Source organism: Lissotriton helveticus, chromosome 4_1 (genome assembly GCF_964261635.1).
Source record: "Lissotriton helveticus chromosome 4_1, aLisHel1.1, whole genome shotgun sequence".
NCBI classification, from domain to species: domain Eukaryota; kingdom Metazoa; phylum Chordata; class Amphibia; order Caudata; family Salamandridae; genus Lissotriton; species Lissotriton helveticus.
The window spans coordinates 1,360,488,530-1,360,502,418 of NC_136063.1; the positions used below are offsets into that span (position 1 = coordinate 1,360,488,530).

The window sequence follows — 13,889 nt, forward strand, 5'->3', positions numbered from 1 at the left end:
ACCATGGTATGCTGGTGTTCAGGTAGATTGATAATCCGCCGGTTGCCCTACCTAATGAACCTCTTTTGGTGGCATATTGTTGGAATTCTTTGAAGCCGTTTATCTGAACCGATGTAATTGACCAGGTCTCTTGAAGTAATAAGATATCAAATTGTTTTAGGAATGCTAATAATTCGGCATCCTCTGTTTTGCCCCTAGTCCTTTTATGTTCCACGAGCATAATTTCAAATTAGATTTTCATGCTTCATTTTTTCTGTAGTCCATGTAACTTGATGTTGGGGGTAGGACTTTATGGGTCTGACTGGTTGCTCCTGATGAACCTTGGTGGGTGATACGTAGGTTGGTCCATCCTTCCTTAATGCTGTCGGAACGACCAACTGCCCCCCGGAGTAGTCCACTGTCAGTCTGTGGTCTTGCCTCTACCATCGGGCATAACGGGCCTGGATATCTTTCAATTTCTTCTGGTCTAATTTCAATTCCCCATTTTGCGAACTCTTCTCTGTGCTGCCAAAATCCTTTGGCTTTCTTAGGATCACTCCAAGTTACCACTGTCTTATCTCTCCCTTTTACATTTGAGAGTGGTTTGAATTCAATACTTTCAATATGATTTGTGTTCAGGTGTTTCAGAGTTTCAATTGAATTGGCGAGTTTTAGAATGGCACTCCGATTGAGGATGTCATGCTTCCCTCTGGAGCTATAATGCGGGATAATTTCAAAATGTTAATAGGCCTACTGGGCAAGTTGGTTCTGTCATTTATTTTGGGTCCAAAAACATGTTTTGAGTACTTGTTTTAAATTTATTGACTGTATTGTCCTGATTGGAGATCTTGTACTGTGCTACTGCCTCAATGCCAAAAGCGGGCGAGTGGACTCTTGAAATCTCTGGTCCTTGTATTGTACTTCTTGGTTGGTGCACTTTGGCCATGAAATTTTCTTTTTGATCCTTTGCAATTTTTGCAAAGTAATGAGAAATGCTTTTTTGTTCTACTCGAACCTTCTGTATTGCTGAGCTAACAGCAGGTTGTGTTTTGTGTTGTCTTGGATTGACTTAGAGTCACTTAAGCTACTTGGCTGTTTTGTTGTTAGGGTTGTTGGGGGCGTTATTGATCTATGAGGTTCCTGCCCAACTTTCCCTAACTCTTCCCGGGCCCTTTTGTTTGACTCTTTTACCTTCGTCCCCTTTTCTGGAGTTGCTCCGGTCGAGTTTATATTCTGGTAGCTGACTGGTGATTAACCTGGTGCCGATTGAAGAGTGCAGTTGCTTTTTTACATTGTTGCTTGTTTTGTCTAGCTTTTCTCAATCTCTTTCATTCACATTTGGTTAAAGGATTGCATTGTTTTTGTTGCCCATTTGATTGTAGCCCTGATTCTTCTCTCAGTTGATCAACAAATTCGGGTGTGTCTTTGTGTTCCAATGGCATGCTTTGGGATATTTCTGTCTGGGAGTCATATGTAAGATTTTTTGATATGCCTTCCATTGTGTCCACACTTGTTTCCTCGTTTGCAGAAATGTCACAGCTAGTAGTGTACTTCGAATGATCTGAAATATTTTCTGTGCAGGGGCTTGCAATACTGTTATGGTGGTCAGTTGTTTTGTTTTTTACCTCTGCCAGAATGTCTGTTAGAATTGTTGGTAGGGCTTTTCAGTTGGTTCATTGTTCCGGAGCATTGACGTTCATAGTACATTGTGTGGGGGTCTTTCTGTACCCGTTCGATGAGTGAATTGAACTCTAGTATTTTTCTGTCTATGCCAACCATGTGAGATGCCAAAATTTGCAAGAGATCGCTTTGTAACTCTAGTTTTTCTGAGTGTTGCAGTAGTGCTGACGATATAGTTTCCATAATGCTTATGAATGGCGACCACAATGGGGCCTGTGATGGTAGGAAATGGTCTGTCTGATTAGCTCCTACTTGCTGGCTTGACCATGGTATCCTCCCCCGGTTTATTCCAGATGTTATCCCGCAGGTCTCCTCCCAGGCATGCGCCTGGTTGTGGTATTGTTTGTTTGTCCCTTTTTGGCTGGGAGCATGAACAGTTTGATGATAGGACCATGACTGGTTAAAGAATGGTATGATAGATGAAAGGGAGCCCTATCGGGCCGTTTGATGGAATTTCGTTTAACTCATGGCAAATTATTGAACTAATTAAGCAACCATGTGCTTCCTGTGTTTCTAAAACTGAAGCAGATTTTGTTGTTTTCACATCCTTTGGTAGATCCTCGCTACTTGGTAAGCGCTCCTGTACCTTCTGTCTTTCCAAGTTTGAATAAACATTATATTTGGGCTGGCCTCTTGTTTGATGCGCTGCAATTTATTTATCAATTGTTTCATTGTCCACTATGTCCATGTTGTCCGTGCTTGAGGCTAATGGACGACCACCCCCCAAAGTCATGCACCTGGGTGCAAAAGAGTGAGCCCAGGCTTTGTTTACTGCTTCCATTGTATTTATTTGTGATGTCACTGTTATTCTATTGGCAATCGTTTTGGGGGTTTTCCAAGGGCTTTGGCTATTCTCTAATGAGGTATTGCACTGTGACTGCAATAGGTTCTATAAGGAGCCAACTGACTGGGACATTCTTTTTTTGCTGGTGGCAGTTTTCGGTTTCTGAGCTCGTGGCGCGAGTGAAGCTGGTGAAATTAGGAAATCTGTGATCTTTGAGTTTGTGAGTCTTGATATTTTCAATTGCGTCTTGGCAGTATGAGAACGGGTGTATGTGTTGTACTCCTGTGCTTTGTCTTCTTCAATAGGAGCACTTGCTCCTTCGCTCGACTTGGCACTGTTCTATTGGTTTCTTTTTATAAATTTTGTTTTGGTCTCTGTTCTGTCTCTCCCTGATCTCATGATGGACTACGATGTTGTCATTCTCCTTAGGTTCCTGTAGGGGGGGTCTTGCTCAACTTTTGGCACTGGCTGGGTGAGAGTAGGAGGACTGGTTGTATCCCCCCTGAACTCCTGCTCCTGCACCTGCTCCTTTCACCCACGCGTCCTGTGCCACACCTGCTATGCTCTGGGCGTCTCTCCCTATGCACTACCCGATGTACCTCGCCCCTCAATTGGCCGGTCTCAAGGACTCACGGTTATCTATCTGCAGTCGGGGTGAGGTATGGGGTTGAGCAGTTGGTGGTAGAAGGTTGTCTCCTTCTGGTGCAAGCGGTGATGACCTCACCTCACCTTCGGGGTAGAAATGGGTGATTTGTGGACATCTGCTCCTTGCAGCCTCGCAGCCTCCTGCTCTCCTCCCCTGCTCCTCCTGTGGTTCCTGTTGGTCTGATTTCTGGGTTCTGGGGCCCCTCCTAATGAGCTGAGAGATGTGAGCACACCTGTGGCTCTCTCTATACTGGAGGAGGTCTGGCGAACCACACTGCCACTCTCCTACTAAATTCTTCCCGCTCTGGGCTTCTGCGGCTTTCCCAGGTCGCTCTCAGGTCTTGTGGAGTTCTTGTGGGGTTTTTGTGGGGCTCCCTGACCCCAGCGACCCTGCTACTGGTCTGCTGCGGTTTCTGTTTGCTCCTGCTGGCCAACCCCGGCTTTGGTGGACCCAGCGGCACTCCCCACGGCCCCTGCACTGTGGTACCTGTTAGCCTGCCGCGTCTCCTGCCAACTGCCAACTCTAGGTCGGTGCAGCCGACGCGGCAGTCTCTTCCTCGGCACTCGCCCCCGCAGCTCTACGGTCGCGACTCCCCCGCGGGCCGCCGGCTCTCGGCTCCCACCGCTAGGTTCTCCTGCTAGGCTGGGCTGTCGCTGCTCTCACCGCCGGGCTGCCAGGCTGTCGATGCCACTCCGGCTCCCGCGGCTCTCCCTGCTCTCCCTGCTCCGTTCCGGCTCCCGCGGCTCTGTGACCACGCCTCCCATGCGGGCCGCCGGCTCTCGGCTCCCACGGCTTAGTTCTCGCAGCCGGGCTCGGCTATCGGGCTCCCGCGGCTCTCCCTGCTCTGCTCCGGGTCACACGGCTCTCCCTGCTCTGGATCTCGCTCTCAGGAATCATGCAAACACATTACTTCAAATATGTGCAGCAGTGAACATAACCAGTCTTCCTGCAAGTACCATAAATTATTCTGCAATGGTATGAAAGTCTAAACATATGTACATCTGTAGCAGTTTCAGCTTCATTGGGAAAATGTTTTGTTGTTTTATTGCCGCAGGATCCTGTCTTTAAAAAGACCGGTGATGAGTTAAATCTCTGTTTGTATTCATATGTAAAAATCAGTAAACAAAGAGAAAAAAAAATCAGTAGTGATAAGTCATGTGACTGTCAAATGTGTGAAAGATTTGAATGTTATGACATTTTTTATCCTTTTTCCCATTTAATTCCAAACTTGCTATGAAATTATCTGGCAGTGATCACTGGAGCTACTGCTTGCAATTTAAAATGCTTTTTTATTATTAGGTACTTATAGCAGAACCCTTGCCTCCTACTGAACTTTCTATTTTATTTTTTATTTATATAGCTCTTCATTTTAGGGTATATGTGTGTAATGTTGCTTCATGCACTTGTCTCACAATTCCAGCTTTCATAATAAATTAATAGTACTTAAAATGTGATTGGATTGCACACCAACAGCGTTGCTGCATGGGCTTTGAGGCCTTTCATATTGCTTTGTTTTCAGTAAAAAGACAGGATTATAAAGCTGGTGTCTGGTAAGAGAGCAAAGATGAACACCATGGGGCCCGGTCACAAGCTGAACATTGCAGTACGTTTAGTAGAACTGCAATACTATGACTCACTTAAATATAATGATATTCACAAACTTAAAGTCAGAGACATCAGCCTCCCCCACAATTATTTTTGTACGCAAAAGTCTCCTTCCCATTTGGCAAGCTCTCCAGGAACGAAGATATATATGTTAGTGGTAAATTTGGAAGGAACCTGGGGGAAATAGTGGAAAATAGAGAATACTTACTACTAAGGGGCCGGTTACGATGTCGTTAGGAAGGGCTCTGGATGGGATTCCGTATTGCAGAATACGATTTGGAACAATTGTTTCCTACCGAACCGTACAGTTTTTCCAACGACCGATTACAATATCTGGAAACTGTACGAGCAGTACAAATCGGTTCCAGAAGGCATTGGGTCGGTCTGAGACTTTCAGAGCCAAATCTTTCAGCTCAATGGGCACTGTTTCTGGACGAGCGATGACGATGACCGATTCGGTCAGCTGTTCCGACTCGGTTTGCCCGAGATGTAACGGCTTTCAGAATCGGCCTTTGGGGGCCATGGTGGGCCCCCTTCACCCAGAGGCGACCAAATGTGGCCCGTGGGGGTACCCAAAGAACCCCTCTTCCCAACCATGCACAATGTGACAGGCACCATGGGGTGCCCGCCACAGGCTGCAATGTTTTCCCCAAACACCCCTTTTTCCAATGGTGGCTTGTGTTTTTGGTCAGAACACAGGCTCCCATTGGAATCAATGCGAGTCCAACCGATCGATGTTGGGAAGCTTGGTTAGTGGTCGTCTGGACTAGCAGGACCCGATTCGGTAGGAAACTAGTCCGGAACCAATTCATTCTGGACCGTTTCCTAACTGCATCGTAATCGGGTCCTAAAAATGGGAAGGAATTGGGTTGGGCTAGGGAGAAGCTTCAGGAGGGGTGCAGAGTGGTTTAGGGAAGGACATGCAAAACAAACATTTACCCACAAAAGAGTATACCTGCACTTTTAAAGTTATTACAGCAAATAAATACCCAAAAAGTTACACACAGTAGCACAGTTACTCCAGCACAACTTGGAGCAAGCCAAAACAACAGATAGCCACTCACGGGTACTGCAATTGAAAACAACAAAGACACGAAAATAAAATAATACTTCATAGTAAATAATGTTAAATAAACATAATTATATTTTTTTTAATTCACTATATAGATATTTAAATGTATTACATAATAATTAAATATAACAGGTCTACTGGGGGTACATTTTTAATAACTATTTTACATAATAATATTTTTTAATTAAATGAATATGTTGCTCATTTAATTATTTAATAAAAAAGTAATTTGATGTTTTAATGTCCTGTAACGTTTTATTTGCTTACTATTCTTTGGCATACTTATTTTAAGTTAATTAACATTTTATATTTTACATTAAAATATTTATATTTTTTTTATTAATGATTACACCTGTTTGATTTTCGTTAGTTGTTACAATAGTAAGTTCTCAGCTATTTTCTTCTCCATGTGAAAATTTATGAGTACTTAGTTTACACTTGTAAATCCTGGTTTGGCTACATAATTGACTGCTTTCTGCCCTCTCTCTTTTCTTTCTTAAATCCTATGTAAAAGATTTAATTATTATGATTATGTTTTCGATTATGATTTGGTAGTACAAATTTGCTACAAACTTCATTTTTGTGTTGACAAAAAATGTAATTAAAAAAAAAAGAAAATCCTGGAGGCTTCACTAGGGCGCAGAGACATATAAGTCTGCAACGGGAATAACTTTACAATCTGAAATGTTGAACATCAAAAAGAAGTAAACTTACTCCCTGGTGTAACTTACATGTGTAAATTTACCTTTGTGAAAAGCCTCTAATATGGAGAATTCGTACCCCAGCTACTAGTCACCACAGACGCCTGGAAGTTGAAGTGAAGTTTGTGTCAATCACCTACATACATCATATAACAAATGTTACAAAAATGTTTAAAACTCTGCAGATGGCAAGACATTTTCATGAAGAGACTGAGGTGTTTACCAGAATTTACATAAGACCCATAGATAAGATGGAGCTGGTACTGACTCGAGCATCAATATTACAAGCACTAGTGACAATGAGGTAGGGAACTCAAAGGTTTCTAGTATGCAGCTCCAAGGACCTGCTGCTGTTCTCACAGGAGCTAAAGAACTCCAGCCAAAAACTTTGGACTTTATTGGGAGACAATCAGAGATGAGTACATCGTCTTCATAGCAATCGATAAGCAATTTTTCTTAAATATTAATGCCTTAGTATCAAGAATGGTACAAAAGGGAGTGGTGGTGTACGGAGCATCTGAATCAATCAAACACTCACACCCAGTCAAAATATCTGGGTTTGATCCATCACCGTTTTTTAACCGTTCTTTAGCCCATTCTGTATCAAGAATGGCTTTTATTAAACACACCATATTGGCTGGCCGTTATTCAGGCAAAAAGTCAACTACTTCGAACTCTCTCTTCCCATTCCTGCCCAAAAAGAAGCACAAGAAAATGAGGAATGTTGATTTCTAATTTGCCGAAAATCTCAATGGTCTAACTATTATGGCTGTGCCCAAACCATTTCCATTTTATGAGATGTCAAACAGTCTTTTTACTACCCTGAGATCACAATGCGGATTAACTTGTCGAAAGATGCAGGGCCATATTATCAAGAAAGGGCGATACATTATCGACGCTTTTATCGGCAGGAAACTGCCGCCAAAGTGGCGAGAATGGGCTTGATAATATGCCCATAGAAGCCCAGGTTCTGGTGTTAACCTGGGCTTCTATGGGAATTCACAAGGGCATATTATCAAGCCCATTATCGCCGCTTTAGTGGCAGTTTCCTGCCGATAGAAGCGGCAATAATGTATCGCCCCTTCTTGATAATATGGCCCTTACATGCTTGTTGCTGCTTAGTTTTTCACGAAACTGATTTAGCCTCTTCACCAGTGGCTCTGGAGATCCGAATAATAACTCTATCTATAGAACAATCCTATAGCTATTTTGAGAGGTGGTTAGGCACTTTATGGCTGATGCCCAACCACATTTAGATTAAGCCCCTCCCCCCCCCCGTGGCTCACGCCACTACTTGAGGATGTAACACCCGATGGCTGCCATCATGTTTGAGGAGTTCATGTCACTTCCTGAGTCTTCCATGTTGCAGTAATCAAATTAAATCCATGTTGGAGCAGTATTTCCCACCACAGAGTCTGAAATATTGCAAGAAGTCATTGCCCTATCCCTGCGTCTGCCATGGTACGAGGAGCCCACTTCTTTAAAAGAAGATTGCCATTGTGTCCCTTAAGGTTAATGTGTATTGTGTAATAATTTGCTTTTGGAGGAACATATTTAGCAGCCTGACTTGTTTGGCAGGTCAAGGAAAGTCATCTTGCTGAATGATGGAATGCAGAGAGGATCGGCATAGCACTCAGATGACCCCGACATCATTCAGGCAGGTGATGTAGTGACAACATTCGCAGTACATCAGATAAAAATCTAAAACTGCCACTCCCACACTTCAACAAAGTTAGGGTAAAAAATCATCCCGACAGAGGTGCAGTGCATTTAACCTAAAGTGTGCCCTATCAAAGTAGTCTGTAAAGAAATACTGACAAAGGAGCTTTCAGAAATGTTTTATGGATCTTCCCTCAGGCTAAGAGCCATAGAAGCATGATGCACCCAAATAAATTAGTTACATTTAGTATTTTTTAACTTGTGCCAAACTACACCGACGTTTGCAAACGTGTGTTAGCTCAGTAGTTCTCACAGAGTTCACAACCAATGTGAGAGCTTAAAAATAAATAAATATGTGAAACCATTTATTTTGGTGTTTGAAAGTTCTATTGCACTTCGAGGGGTTGAAAATCCCCTAAATATTTCCCAAATTATTTTCCATTATTTGTTGAAAGTGGCATCTGGCATTTAAGGATGTGTCTTGTAGTTCTAAAAATACATAGATCTGCACATTTGGACAACATAAACTAGGGGGTTGGTGTCTAGACTGATTCCGGACAACCCCACAGGATATGTTAGCCTATAGGCCAGCTAGATCACAGTGCCTCTATAAGCCCCCTATCAATCAATCAGGGGAATTATAAGTGCATTACTCGCCCGTGAGGGTCTCAAGGCGCTGGGGGGTTGATGGGGGGAGAGGGGGGTTAGCAGGTTTGTAAATGCCAGATCTTCAGGGTCTTATTGAAGGTGATCACGGAGGGGGCACACGTATGTGGATGGGGAGCTCGTTCCAGGTCTTGGCTGCGATGTAGGAGAAGGATCTTCCACCTGCGCTGGTTCTGTGGATGCGAGGGTGTTGGTGAGGAGGAGGTTGGTGGAGTGAAGGTTTCATTTGGGCACGTGAAAGGGGATTCTGTCGTTGAGGTATTGGAGTCCAGTGTTGTGTAGGCATTTGTAGGCATAGGTGAGTATCTTGAAGGTGACTCTCTTTTCGACGGGGAGCAATTGGAGCTTGGTTAGGTGTTGGCTGATGTATTTGTGTCGAGGAATCCCGAGGAAAGTCTAGCGGCGCTGTTCTGTATTGTCTGGAGCTTGCAGAGTAGGGATTTATTGATGCCAGCGTAGAGGATGTTTCAGTAGTCCAACCTGCTGGTGCTGAGTGCGAGGGTGACTGTCTTCCTTGCCTCGGGGGGATCCATTTGAAGATCTTACAGAGATTGCAGAGGGTGTTGAAGCAGCGGGAGGTGACCGCCTTGATCTGTCATTTCATGGAGAGGGAGGAGTCGAGTACGATGCCCAGGTTCTTGGCATGGTCTGTGTGGGTCAGAAGGCTGCCAAGGGAAGAGGTGTTGTTCCACGCCGAAAGGGTGGTTCTGAGGATGAAGATGTCTGTCTTTAGGCAGTTGTTGCTCATCCAGGCTGTGACGTCCTGCATTCCTTCCTGGACCTTGAGTCTGGTGGTGGTGGGGTCCTTGGTGAGGGAGAGGATGAGGTGGGTGTCGTTGGCGTAGGAGACTATGCTGAGGCCGTGCTGTCGGACGATGGCGGCGAGGGGAGCCATGTAGATGTTGAAGAGGGTTTGGCTCAGTGCTGATCCTTGCGGGACTCCACAGTTGATTTTGGTGGGTTGGTAGAGGAAGGGTGGCAGTCTGGTCCTTTGGCTCCTCCCATAGAGGAACGATCTGAACCCAGTCGAGGGCGGTGCCTTGTATGCCAGCATTGTGTAGTCTGGCTGCGAGTGTCCAGTGGGAGACGGTGTCGAAGGCTGCTGACAGGTCGAGTAGAATCAGGGCTGCAGTGTGGCCTTGGTCGAGGAGGGTGCGCATGTCATCGGTTGCTGTGAGTGGAGCAGTCTCGGTGCTGTGGTTACTTCGGAATCTGGACTGTGAAGGGTCTAGGATGAGGTAGTCTTTGATAAACCTCATCAGTTCTGCGCTGACTGTCTTCTCTGCGACTTTTGCTGCAAACGGGAAGAGCGAGATGGGCCGTTAGTTCTTGAGGTCCGCAGGGTCGGCAGAGGGCTTCTTGATCAGGGGTCTGACTTCTGTGCATTTCCAGTCGTTGGGGAAGGCGCCAGTCTGGAAAGTGGTATTGATCATGCGTTGTAGTATGGGTGCCATTATAGTAGCGGCTCTGTGGTATATGGGGGGGGCAGGGGTCTGTAGGGGCCCCGGACTGGATGCCTTTCATGATTGCGGTGGTTTTCTCGATCCTGATCGGTGTCCAGGCAGAGATGGTGGTCTGGCTGGAGTTGCTGCAAGGCAGGTTAACTGTGGGGTTGGTGTGTGGACATTGAAGTTGTCGTAGAGGCTCTTTATCTTTAGATGGAAGTAGGCTCAGAGTTTGTTGCAGAGGTCCTGGGAGGGGGTGATGTCTGTGGCTTCAATGTGGGGCTTGGTGATTTCCTGGATGACGTTGAAGAGTTCCTTGGAGTTGCCGGAGTTGGCAAGAATTCTGTTGTGAATGAAGTTCCTTTTGGTGGTTCTGATGCGTTGATGGTACTCAGTCAGAGGGTCCTTGTAGGCGGTGTACTTTTCTGGTGCGTTGCTTGTTGGCGTTGCGCAGCGGGGTGAGCAAGTACGGAGTTCAATGGCTGCGATGTTGGCAACGGTTGCGGCAGTGGGGTGTGATTGGTGAGGGCAGAGTTGAGCTGTTCTTCAATGACTCTACTCCAGTTCCTGCGCGGGGGCCACAGGGCAGGTTTGGATAGCTTAGGTTTGTTGACGAGGAAATGTACGCAGTTGTGGTTGGTCCAGGGGGGGTGCGTGGTGTGGCTGAAGTGAACGTTGTTGCCTCCAGCGAAGACGGGGTTGTAGGTGAGGGTGCCAGGAGTGTGAAGTTAGGGCTGGGCTGGACCTGGAAGTGCAGGTGTTCAGCGGCGGGGAAGTTTCCGCTGGAGGTTTTGAGGCGAAGGGAGTTTTTGTGCACTATGGCGATGCCTCTTCCGGGGTGGTTGGGGCAGTCCTTCCTCTGGATCTTGTACCCATCTGGGATGGGGATGTCCGGGGCCAAGGCGGCGTTGGTCCAGGTTTCTGTGAAGAAGGTGAAATCGGGTGAGAGCGAATGCAGGAGGTTCCAGATTTCCACGGCGTGTCGGTGCACTGAGCACACGTTGAGGAGGATGCATCTTAGGTCGTCAGTGGTGTCAACGGCCCGAAGCGGTGGTGGAGGTCTGTCGGCAGTGGTGGCAGGAGAACTGGCTGAGGGTCGTGCTTGGTGTGGACAGCAAGCAGTTGTAGTTTCTTCCAGGGTTGAGTGCAAGGAGGGTTGTTGCGACGTAGCAGGCGGGTGGTCGGAGATCCAGGGGTCCTGGCATTGGCAGCGTTCGGATCGCGGGCAGGCACAGACGGGCTTGCCTTCGGCGCGCCAGCGGTGTGACCGCGCAGCAGCCACCCTTAAGTAGCGGAGGGGGGAGGGACGCTCAGCTGGGAGGGAAAGGGGGAGGGACGCTCATCTGGGGTGTGGGCAGGGGGAGGGGCCGCAGGGGCAGCAGCGGCAGGAAGATGACCGGGCACAGAGGCAACAATAGGGCACAGACAGTAAATAACCGGGCACATAAGCAAGAATAACAAGTCACAAAAGGAACAATGACAAAACCAAAACACCAAAATAACTAGTGGCAGCAAACAGAGAGAGGGGTACAATTACTGTGTTGAGGCTGTACACAGTCACACAAGGTGCGGACTGCAGTGGACTCGAACCCCAGGCAGGGGAGGTGCTGAAGGAGTGAGCGGTGAGGCCAGGCACAGCGGACCTGCTGGGGAGAGATCAGATCTTTGACCGGAGGTCAGAAATCTTGCTTGCGCTCCCCCGCAGCAGCCGCCAATAAGTAGGGGAGGGGGAAGGGACGCTCAGCTGGGAGGCAGGAATGGGCATGGGCAGGGGGGAGGGGCTGCAGGGGCAGCAGCGGTTGGATGATGACCGGGCACAGAGGCAACAATAGGGCACAGACCGTAAATAAGCAGGCACAGAAGCAAGAATAACAGGGTACAAAAGAAACAATGACAAAAACCAAAATGCCAAAATAACTAGTGGGAGCAAACAGAGAGTGGCACAATTGGCATGTTGAGGTGGTATACAGTTGCGCAAGGAGCAGACCGCAGCGGGTATGAACCCCACACAGGGGAGGTGCTGAAGGAGTGAGCGGCAAGGCCAGGCACAGCGGAGCTGCTGGGGAGAGCAGATCTTTGACCCCCTAACCTTACCAAGGAGCAAATAGTTTCTGGCAACCATCAAACATGACAACCCTTGATCCTTCAGGGATCGTGGAAACAGTACACTACTGTTCGCTCAGTCAATCACGCTCATTTAGTCTTGGAGAGATACACAGAAGAAACGTTGGGAACATTTTCAGTAGGCATTTATTAAACCGTCATTCTAGTATAAAACATGTTTGCAGCGACAATCATTAAACAGAAGCAAATATATAAGATTACAAGCACCAACAAAGTAAATAGAAGGTAGAATTCTATAATGGTGCTAAAATTGTGAATGTATGCAGGCATATAAACATGACAATATTCAAGCGTACTCCTACGATGCGGACCCTGTCTAAGTGTAGCTAGCATGTATGTGGGTGTAAAGCCAGGAATCCCCTAGGAAAGAGCCAACCTCCTTACCTCAAGGGAGAGAATGAAGGACCCCGTCTTGGTCACAAGTTGGACACCCCGCAAGGGATGTGAGACCGCTGCGTATTGAAGCTTCAGCAGGCTGGGTCCTCAGTGTCTCGATCAGCGTGGAAGCGTCTCCTCTAACTAGTGAAAGTGTGGTTCTTTTATACCAAAAAGGTAGCCTCAGGGGTTCAATTTCAATTTATATGTTGTGAGTACGATTGTGTAGATGACCCTAAATCAATATTTGTAATTATGCAAAGCAGCCGGGTCGCCCTAGGGTGAAAGATATAGATGACTTTTGTACAGAGTAAGTTAATCCTGTTATGTACATTATGTGCAGGGGATTTTGATAAGAATCCTCATTCATAATAAATTAGGTTAGTTTCAAGGAAACCAATCAACATTTATTCAGCACTTAATTGGGTAATAGATCAGGGCTAGAACAGTTATGCAGAGCAAGGTGGGACAAATGTAGGTAAAAGGTCACTTTGCTACTTAGGCCTAGGTTGGGGAACATAACACCCACTCCTCATCCGAAGGTCGACAAGGTAGACTAATGCTAAACTCAGCCAGATAAAAAACATTGTCTAAAAAAAATCTAAAAGCATGTCGCTAGTAAAAAGATGCTATTAAAAATTCAAAAGCTCTATAAGTCATCCATTGAAAGAGCATGTGCCACATTCTGTTGGAATTTTGCTCTCTCGAACTTGAACCCTATATTTCACAAGTAGCAGATTGACCAAGTATGACCAAGTGATTTTGGGTGCTGACAATGTGTCATTGGTGCTATGTATGAGTTTGAATCCGGCTACATTGATGCCCTTACCAGGAAATGAAGTTGTGATTGATGAAGCAGATCATGATTATTTCGATGTGACATAATTGTGTAGAAAACCCCAACTGGACATTCTAGATGTTCCATTATCTGAGTCAGACCATGTGTTGTTTGTGAATGTATCATATTTGAGAGATGCAGGAGGAAACATCAGAGCTGCATATGCCATCTGTACGGTTGTGGAATTGGTGGAAGCTTCATGGTTGCAAGGAGTAAATACAGCCAAGGTTGCTGAATTGATTGCATTAACTAGAGCTTGCAGCATTACTGAACAGTTAAGCGCTACCATTTTTACTGGCAGCCTGTATGGGTTTG

At 46.1% G+C, this 13,889-nt stretch overlaps 1 protein-coding gene across 1 annotated transcript in view; it reads right to left on the reverse strand.

Moving 5' to 3' along the window:
* Positions 1–12,784, reverse strand: part of LOC144829107 (pyrimidine-specific ribonucleoside hydrolase RihA-like) — a 279,763-nt gene extending 266,979 nt beyond the window's left edge. Inside the window, exon 1 of the mRNA XM_078687914.1 lies at positions 12,746–12,784. The gene's annotated coding sequence lies outside the window, so the exon portion shown is untranslated. The remainder of the gene's footprint in view (positions 1–12,745) is intronic.
* Positions 12,785–13,889: the final 1,105 nt, after the last annotated feature.